We start from the raw sequence: 8,712 nt of genomic DNA, 5'->3' as shown, positions 1-8,712 counted from the left end.
CGTGAGGAGAGGACCGGCAATATACATCGCTTCCACTGTGTAGCAGAATACCTGGAGGTACTAGGTGCCATAGACTGCACGCACATCCTCATCAAAGCACCACCCGATGAACAAGGTAGGGTCTACCTAAACCACAATGGATTCCCCTCCATCAACTGCCAGGTTGTGTGCAATGTCCAGGGCATTATCATGAATGTGTGTGCTGGAAGCCCTGGAAGCTATCACAACTCCCACATCTGGCATTCGTCACAGCTGTACCAGGCATTTGCCAGTGGAGGCATTCCATATGGCCAACTGTTGGGGGATGCTGGCTATGCACTGGAGTTGTGGATGATGACACCCACCAGAAATGCACACACACTCACACAAGAATGCCATAATGAGGCACACGCACACACTAGGATCATTATAGATCATGTAACAGGGGATATTGCTCAGTGATAGAGCATTTGGCTGCAGATCAAGAGGTCTCCAGTTCAAACCCAGATGCCCCTTGATTTATGGGTGGGAGGTTGGCATAATAGTTAAGGTGTTTACCTTACAAACATAAGGTGCAGGGTTTGATTCTCACATGGTGTAATTGGCTAGGCTGAAGATGGCCTATAAGGGCAGTTAGCGTAGTACTAATCTATGAACCTATGAACCTATGTGATTGGGATGCTCAAGTCATGGTTCCTCTGCCTTGACATATCTGGTGGAGCCTTGCAGTACTCTCCATCCACATGTGCCCACATGTTCATAGTATGTGCCATGCTACACAATACGATCCTGCGGAAACAGCTGCAGAAGGAACAGCACAGGGAAGGGCCACACAGCCCACCATTATTGCCAATGTCCCCACAGGTACAGAGGGACTCAGAGAAGGAGGCCCCTGAGCCTGCTCCTGTAGGCAAATAGAGACATACCCAGTATGCTCAGGTCTTGGCAAACAGGCAACTTGTAGCACACACACTGACACTGTCGGGACCTCAGGGACTGACACATCTCTCTGACTCACACACACAGTAAAATGGATGACACCCACATCAAATTGCCTGTAACTTACCATTGATAGGCAGTGTACTGTGTGCATCCAACATAGGTGGTCCTCAAGCACTGTCCTTACAACTGCTGTAAGCACAAGGTAAGTCAGTCTTTTTAACAATAAATGACTGGATCAGTATGTTTTGCTAGCATATCTATGGTAATGCTGCATGCATGCATGGGAATGGGGTGGCCTACTGGGATAGCAGCACACAACTGACAACTATGTGGGGCAAAACTGGCCTCCACACACTATGCAGTAGTACCCAAGGTGGCAAATCCCATTGCAGTGTATATGTGTGGGGACAACTAATTGGGGGGTCATAGGTCACTGGCATGGATGTCAGTGTGGGGGTCCCATACCCACTCCTCACACCCACACAGCAAGTCAGCTGTAGAAAACCACAATGAAATGTCTGGTAAAGGTGCACAAATGGCGGCAATGTTGAATTACACACTACAGAATCACACAGTGATAGAAGAGCAGGACTCGCAGTTGCAGTAAGACTATGAAGGATAAGACGTCTGAAACTCAAATGTATGCCATTACAATCTGACCTGTGCTCTTTACTGATATGCCAGTAGTCACCAAGACATGGCACAATGGTATGGTAAATGGAACCAAAATGTAACGCAAATATCAGCACAGTCTGTGGAAATGTGTACAGTTGACAGGTGTCCCCCCCATATACCCACACAAATGCAGTAACATGTATGTTTGCAAGGAAATAGCAGCATAGCACACATTGACAGGGCTGTACCAATACACATGAAAACATGTTGCCTGTCCACAATATGCAGGGGTCAAGGAGCTATGTGTATGTGTGGTTAATACTGTCAGGATCTGGCCAGCACGTCTTCCTGGTAGTCATCTTGTAGTGCCCTAGGTACAGTGCTGTCTTTGACAGGGCCATGTGCAGACAACTGCAGTGACAAAATGTTATGCATGTCAGTTCTACCCACTGCTCTGCCACTGACATACCTGGAAGTCACAGTGCTATGTGGAATATTCTACACATATAAGAGACATCTTGAAGGATGTGTAGCTAAGGTGCCAAGACTTTTGTGAATATAAGTGATTTTTGGTACTATTGCCAGTTGTTATTATCAATAATCATTTTTTCTTATGTTTGCTTTTACATATAATTGACATGCCTGCACAGTAGAATGCATTCTGTACCCACACCCAAAACTCCCGACCTTTGAAAGCAATATATCTGGACAAGGACAGAAATAAAAGTGGAATAAAGGCACAATGATAGGCATGTGTTGTGAATATCGCCCTTACATAGTGAGAAAGTTGGTAGGGTGAGGGGTTTGCAGTAGTGGGAATTGTCTGAAGGTTATGTAGTCTGAAACAGTAATGTCTGTCATTATTTTGTAACATCACTCTTCAATTATATGTAACTAACTTGCCATAAAAACACATGTTTATGTAGACAGGATGAAACCTCTAGCCAAACTCCTGGATAACCTGGCAGAAAATGTACAGGTGAGAGGTATGCCCACACAAGGATATGACATCTCAGGTTAGAAAGATACCACAAAAGTAGGAGATCCCCAGTCAATATATCTCCAGGTTGCTGGACTGTTTACCAGCATGTCATTACTCAACTGGTTGTAGCCACACCTCATAAATGACCTTGTTGGGCAAGAATGTACCAATACTTACATAGGTAGGGGGTCCAATCCGAGTCATGGCAAATATGAGTGTGTGTGTGTGTGTGTGTGTGTGTGTGTGTGTGTGTGTGTGTGTGTTTGTGTGTGTGTGTGTGTGCAAGACCAGTAACCTGAGAGTGTTTGAGTGAGGACTATATCCAATGGGTAGCTATGGTTTACAATTTTAGGCCATGGTATTCCCAGCACACATCCTGTGTTCCATTCTATGAGGGCTGCTTTTTACATCAACCGTAGATGTATCTGTAGAGACTCTGCAGATCTATAAGCTTTGTGCTGTGGGCAACAGCTATGTAACAGTATGGAATGAATAGCTAGAGAGGCAGGGCTGCTAATCACAGTACTGGCACATGTGTGTGTGTGTGCATTGGTGTGTATAGCAGTGTTTGGGAGTGTGTAGACTCTTGCATGACAGTATTATGACTCCATTCACAACCAGTACACACCCCCCCTCACTACCATACCTTACAAGGGCACACGTTGTAATTCACTTTACACGTACTGTGGAACACTCTCTACACTATAAGCTCTGTGCCACCTGTGATAACTGCCTAACATTGTGCTACCACTAACTAGATGGGTAGAGGTTCCAAAGCCAACACTGGCAATTGTTATCCTGTGCATGTGTGTGTGAATATATATATATATATATATATATATATATATATATATATATATATATATATATATATATATATACACACACACACACCTCAGTCTTACCTCAGTCTTTATCGGTAATATATCTACATATTGTTATACATATATATGTATCTCCATGCATATCTATCTATCTATATCTATATATATCTATATATATATATATATATATATATATATATATATATATATATATATGTTTTATTTTATATATATATATATATATATATATATATATATATATATATATATATATATATTTATATTTGTAAATAGTGAATACCAATCATTAGTGCATTAGTGATTCCACAATGTTTCTTCCGTATTGATATGTTTGAAAAACAGCAGGAAATCCTACAGCTCACATGGCTTAGTGGTAAATTGCTGTGACTATGGTGTACAGGGTCCTGGGTTCAACATCTGCAAGGGGTGGCTATTTTGTTGCTGGGAAGAACAAAGGTTGATGCAGACAGAGTGATTAAGGCAGTTTTAACAGCTGTAATCGGATCTGAGCGGGTTTCCATGACACTAACATATATTATAATGGATTCCCCCCACACTGACCTGATACATTTTTTTCTATATTTATATTATTTTAAATGTGTATTAAAATCAGTTTACATTATAAAGTGTTGGTAGTATAGGATACCACAAGCTGTAATGCTTTTGCTGGTTGTATTAAAGAATTTAGTTTGTTTTATTAGATTAAGTTATTATAAAGTTTTTATTAAATTTTGATAATAATATTAATTTATTAATCCATTAATGTATCAGGTCATTGTGGGGGGAAACCATTATAATATATTTTAATGTATGTGTTGTATGCATTATAAGTCTTACCCCTTTAAATGTTTAAGTATCTTGTTCCCTTTAATTAACTAATTGTTTAATTATTTTGATGAATATATAAGGAGTGGTTTTTGTGTAGGTATGCATTTGTCTCCATCTGATGAAGTGGTTTAAATGAAAATGCAGTGCTGGTGTAATCGCGTTAGTGGACTGTATAGTCAAACTTATTGTTTCTGCGTTTTATTGGACTGAAGAGTCGTTTTAATAAAGGAATTCGTGTGGATTACGGATTTGCACCTCTTCCATCTGTTCTGTATTTTTGGTGTTTTGGTGAACATTGGAACAGTGATTCTTCTTGGTTTGTGTTACTTTTCAAAGACCTACTGGGGACATTATGGGGGTCTCACAGACATCTGCATCCAGAGTACTCCACCAGTTCCTGGATGCCATGCTATCACATGCCGATAAGCACATTTACTTCTCCAGCACCCGTGAGGAGAGGACCGGCAATATGCATCACTTCCACTGTGTAGCAGAATACCCGGAGGTACTAGGTGCCATAGACTGCACGCACATCCTCATCAAAGCACCACCCGATGAACAAGGTAGGGTCTACCTAAACCACAATGGATTCCCCTCCATCAACTGCCAGGTTGTGTGCAATGTCCAGGGAATAATCATGAATGTGTGTGCTGGAAGCCCTGGAAGCTATCACAACTCCCACATCTGGCATTCGTCACAGCTGTACCAGGCATTTGCCAGTGGAGGCATCCCATATGGCCAACTGTTGGGGGATGCTGGCTATGCACTGGAGCTGTGGATGATGACACCCATCAGAAATGCACACACACTCACACAAGAATGCCATAATGAGGCACGCGCACACACTAGGATCATTATAGATCATGTAACAGGGGTATTGCTCAGTGATAGAGCATTTGACTGCAGATCAAGAGGTCTCTGGTTCAAACCCAGATGTCCCTTGATTTATGGGTGGGAGGTTGGCATAATAGTTAAGGTGTTTACCTTACAAAATAATGTGTAGGGTTTGATTCTCACATGGTGTAATTGGCTAGGCTGAAGATGGCCCATAAGGGCAGTTAGCCTAGTACTAATCTATGAACCTATGAACCTATGTGATTGGGATGCTCAAGTCATGGTTCCTCTGCCTTGACATATCTGGTGGAGCCTTGCAGTACTCTCCATCCACATGTGCCCACATGTTCATAGTATGTGCCATGCTAAACAATACGATCCTGCGGAAACAGCTGCAGAAGGAACAGCACAGGGAAGGGCCACACAGCCCACCATTATTGCCAATGTCCCCACAGGTACAGAGGGACTCAGAGGAGGAGGCCCCTGAGCCTGCTCCTGTAGGCAAATAGAGACATGCCCAGTATGCTCAGGTCTTGGCAAAGAGGCAACTTGTAGCACACACACTGATACTGTCGGGACCTCAGGGACTGACACATCTCTCTGACTCACACACACAGTAAAATGGATGACACCCACATCAAATTGCCTGTAACTTACCATCTATAGGCAGTGTACTGTGTGCATCCAACATAGGTGGTCCTCAAGCACTGTCCTTACAACTGCTGTAAGCACAAGGTAAGTCAGTCTTTTTAACAATAAATGACTGGATCAGTATGTTTTGCTAGCATATCTATGGTAATGCTGCATGCATGCATGGGAATGGGGTGGCCTACTGGGATAGCAGCACACAACTGACAACTATAAGGGGCAAAACTGGCCTCCACACACTATGCAGTAGTACCCAAGGTGGCAAATCCCATTGCAGTGTATATGTGTGGGGACAACTAATTGGGGGGTCATAGGTCACAGGCATGGATGTCAGTGTGGGGGTCCCATACCCACTCCTCACACCCACACAGCAAGTCAGCTGTAGAAAACCACAATGAAATGTCTGGTAAAGGTGCACAAATGGCGGCAATGTTGAATTACCCACTACAGACTCACACAGTGATAGAACAACAGGGCTCGCAGTTGCAGTAAGACTATGAAGGATAAGACGTCTGAAACTCAAATGTATGCGATTACAATCTGACCTGTGCTCTTTACTGATATGCCTCTAGTCCCCAAGACATGGCACAATGGTATGGTAAATGGAACCAAAATGTAAAGCAAATATCAGCACAGTCTGTGGAAATGTGTACAGTTGACAGGTGTCTCCCCCCCCCCCCCATATACCCACACAAATGCAGTAACATGTATGTTTGCAAGGAAATAGCAGCATAGCATACATTGACAGGGCTGTACCAATACACATGAAAACATGTTGCCTATCCACAATATGCAGGGGTCAAGGAGCTATGTGTATGTGTGGTTAATACTGTCAGGATCTGGCCAGCACGTCCTCCTGGCAGTCATCTTGTAGTGCCCTAGGTACAGTGCTGTCTTTGACAGGGCCATGTGCAGACAACTGCAGTGACAACTGTTATGCATGTCAGTTCTACCCACTGCTCTGCCACTGACATACCTGGAAGTCACAGTGCTATGTGGAATATTCTACACATATAAGAGACATCTTGAAGGATGTGTAGCTACGGTGCCAAGACTTTTGTGAATATAAGTGCTTTTTGGTACTGTTGCCAGTTGTTATTATCAATAATCATTTTTTCTTATGTTTGCTTTTACATATAATTGACATGCCTGCACAGTAGAATGCACTCTGTACCCACACCCATAACTCCCAACCTTTGAAAGCAAGATATCTGGACATGGACAGAAATAAAAGTGGAATAAAGGCACAATGATAGGCATGTGTTGTGAATATCGCCCTTACATAGTGAGAAAGTTAGTAGGGTGAGGGGTTTGCAGTAGTGGGAATTGTCTGAAGGTTATGTAGTCTGAAACACTAATGTCTGTCATTATTTTGTAACATCACTCTTCAATTATATGTAACTAACTTGCCATAAAAACACATGTTTATGTAGACAGGATGAAACCTCTAGCCAAACACCTGGACAACCTGGCAGAAAATGTACAGGTGAGAGGTATGCCCACACAAGGATATGACATCTCAGGTTAGAAAGATACCACAAAAGTAGGAGATCCCCAGTCAATATATCTCCAGGTTGCTGGACTGTTTACCAGCATGTCATTACTCAACTGGTTGTAGCCACACCTCATAAATGACCTTGTTGGGCAAGAATGTACCAATACTTACATAGGTAGGGGGTCCAATCCGAGTCATGGCAAATATGAATGTGTGTGTGTGTGTGTGTGTGTGTGTGTGTGTGTGTGTGTGTGTGTGTGTGTGTGTGTGTGTGTGTGTGTGTGCAAGGCCAGTAACCTGAGAGTGTTTGAGTGAGGACTATATCCAGTGGGTAGCCATGGTTTACAATTTTAGGCCATGGTATTCCCAGCACACATCTTGTGTTCCATTCTATGAGGGCTGCTTTTTACATCAACCGTAGATGTATCTGTAGAAACTCTGCAGATCTATAAGCTTTGTGCTGTGGGCAACAGCTATGTAACAGTATGGAATGAATAGCTAGAGAGGCTGGGCTGCTAATCACAGTACTGGCACATGTGTGTGTGTGTGTGTGCACTGGTGTGTATAGCAGTGTTTGGGAGTTTGTAGACTCTTGCATGACAGTATTATGACTCCATTCACAACCAGTACACCCCCCCCACTACCATACCTTACAAGGGCACATGTTGTAATTCACTTTACACGTACTGTGGAACACTCTCTATGCTATAAGCTCTGTGCCACCTGTGATAACTGCCTAACATTGTAGTACCACTAACTAGATGGGTAGAGGTTCCAAAGCCAACACTGGCAATTGTGATCCTGTGCATGTGTGTGTGAATATATATATATATATATATATATATATATATATATATATATATATATATATATATATATATATATATATATATATATATATAGATATACATATACACACCTCAGTCTTACCTCAGTCTTTATCGGTAATATATCTATATATTGTTATACATATATATGCATCTCCATGCATATCTATCTATCTATATCTATATATATATATCTATATATATATATATATATATATATATATATATATATATGTTTTATTATATATATGTGTATATATATATATATATATATATATATTTTATTATATATATGTTATATATATATATATATATATATATATATATATATATATATATATATATATATATATTTTGTAAATAGTGAATACTAATCATTAGTGCATTAGTGATTCCACAATGTTTCTTCCGTATTGATATTTTTGAAAAACAGCAGGAAATCCTATAGCTCAGATGGCTTAGTGGTAAATTGCTGTGACTATGGTGTACAGGGTCCTGGGTTCAACATCTGCAAGGGGTGTTTATTTTGTTGCTGGGCAGAACAAAGGTTGATGCAGAGTGATTAAGGCAGTTTTAACTGTTGTAATCAGATCTGAGCGGGTTTCCATGACACTAAGCAATGCCAACATATGGTTACACTATTGGGCACTTAAACCATCTAGGATTTGCTTAGTGACACTTACCAGTGTGCAAATCCTCTTAGCTGGCCTACCTGCT

The 8,712-nt window shown here is 41.5% G+C and overlaps 1 non-coding gene across 1 annotated transcript; it reads left to right on the top strand.

Annotated features, from left to right (window-relative positions):
- Nucleotides 1–5,061: 5,061 nt before the first annotated feature.
- On the top strand, nt 5,062–5,133 carry TRNAC-GCA. Its single transcript has one exon. It is a non-coding gene; the product is annotated as a tRNA-Cys (tRNA).
- Nucleotides 5,134–8,712: the final 3,579 nt, after the last annotated feature.

The sequence above is a fragment of the Protopterus annectens genome, chromosome 8.part0 (genome assembly GCF_019279795.1).
Source record: "Protopterus annectens isolate FY-2018-M chromosome 8.part0, PAN1.0, whole genome shotgun sequence".
In the NCBI taxonomy this organism is placed as follows: Eukaryota; Metazoa; Chordata; order Ceratodontiformes; family Protopteridae; genus Protopterus; species Protopterus annectens.
The sequence above is the reverse complement of the archived record's forward strand: the minus strand, read 5'-3'. Positions and strand labels throughout refer to the sequence as shown.